Source organism: Microtus ochrogaster, linkage group LG4 (assembly GCF_000317375.1).
Source record: "Microtus ochrogaster isolate Prairie Vole_2 linkage group LG4, MicOch1.0, whole genome shotgun sequence".
Classification (NCBI taxonomy): domain Eukaryota; kingdom Metazoa; phylum Chordata; class Mammalia; order Rodentia; family Cricetidae; genus Microtus; species Microtus ochrogaster.
In genome coordinates, this window is record NC_022030.1 from 63,833,626 (window position 1) to 63,835,111 (window position 1,486).

A 1,486-nucleotide genomic window follows, 5' to 3' on the forward strand; every position below is an offset into this window, starting at 1 on the left:
AAGTTGCTAGGCAGACTCCCTATATAAGCAGCCATAGTTCAGAGCCCCTTGCCCCTTGCTTTCTGCTCTCCCTACAACGAAGAGGCTCCAATAAAGCGTGATTTGAGAAGAATCCTCGTCTGGTGGCTGTTCTTTCCTGCTGGTCAGAAAGCTCGCCACACATAGAGTCAGATTAAATAGGTTCTTTAGATATATAGAGATTGTTTTCTACCTAAATAGGTAATTTTCAACTACTTCAAGGATCTGTAGAACACCGCATTTAAAGAGCTTGGGGTTTTGTTTATGCGAGACATAGTAGCTCCTGACAGCACCAATCTATTCCCAAGAGAATGTTGAGCAACGAAGACATTCCACTAGGAGTTTGTTTTCTTCTTGGCACAATTGGCCTTTGGGCAAGGAACTGCCATACCTCAATCACTGACAAATACATGGTGTCCAGACTAGATAAGTAGGACGCACGCACACACAAACACACATACACACACACACACACACACACACACAAGACTGCCAAACCTTGCCAAGACAGGGTAAGACGGTTCTAAAAATATTGCTGGCTTTTAAAATGGTCTGTCAGTTACACTAGACCTTAGCTAAACTGGTTGATTCAATATTACAAATGAGACTTTGGGTGTATGCTCAGGTAGCCAATTGTCTCTGTCATGTACTACTCTCTTTGGAAGCTGTTTGATTGCACTTCCTGCCCCCTCAAGTAATATTATCTTCCTTCTCAGGTCTTCATTGGAGTTAAAGATTAAAGAGTCTTAGTTAACTTCCTCTTATAAATTAGCCAAGCCATTTCTGATGCAAGACTTAGACTCTTTAAAATAGAACATTTATTAAACATTAACATATGTTCCTTGCTTAATATTATTTATGTTGGTTGTAATTTTTTACTTGATAACTGGTCCTATCGTATATAGTTTTGTAATAGGTTTGGAACTCTCTTATTTAGACAAAAGAGGGAGGAAGGTGATGGGGAATCTCTGTCAGGCAATGAACTTTAAGAGATGGAACTGAGTTAGGGGTGTGACGTTTTGGGTACCAGAAGAAAAACACCTGGAGGCCCAAGAGTCTCTCTCTCTCTCTCTCTCTCTCTCTCTCTCTCTCTCTCTCTCTCTCGTTCCTGCTCTACATAGCTGAGTTTGGACTTCTCATTCCTGATTCATGAGTTTGCCTCTTATAACAACAACAAAAAAAATATGTTCTATCTTCTAGTTAGCCTGGTATTTCTTTTTTTTTATTGAGAAAGGAAAAAAAAAGTATCCGCCTCCTCCCAGCCTCCCGTTTCCCTCCCCCTCTTCCCACCCTTCTCCCCCTCCCCCAAACTCCTCTCCCCCTCCCTCTCCAGTCCATAGAGCAGTCAGGGTTCCCTACCCTGTGGAAAGTCCCAGGTCCTCCCCCCTCCGTCCATGTCTAGGAAGGTGAACAACCAAACTGGCTAGGCTCCCACAAAGCCAGAACATGAAGTAGGGTCAAAACCCCT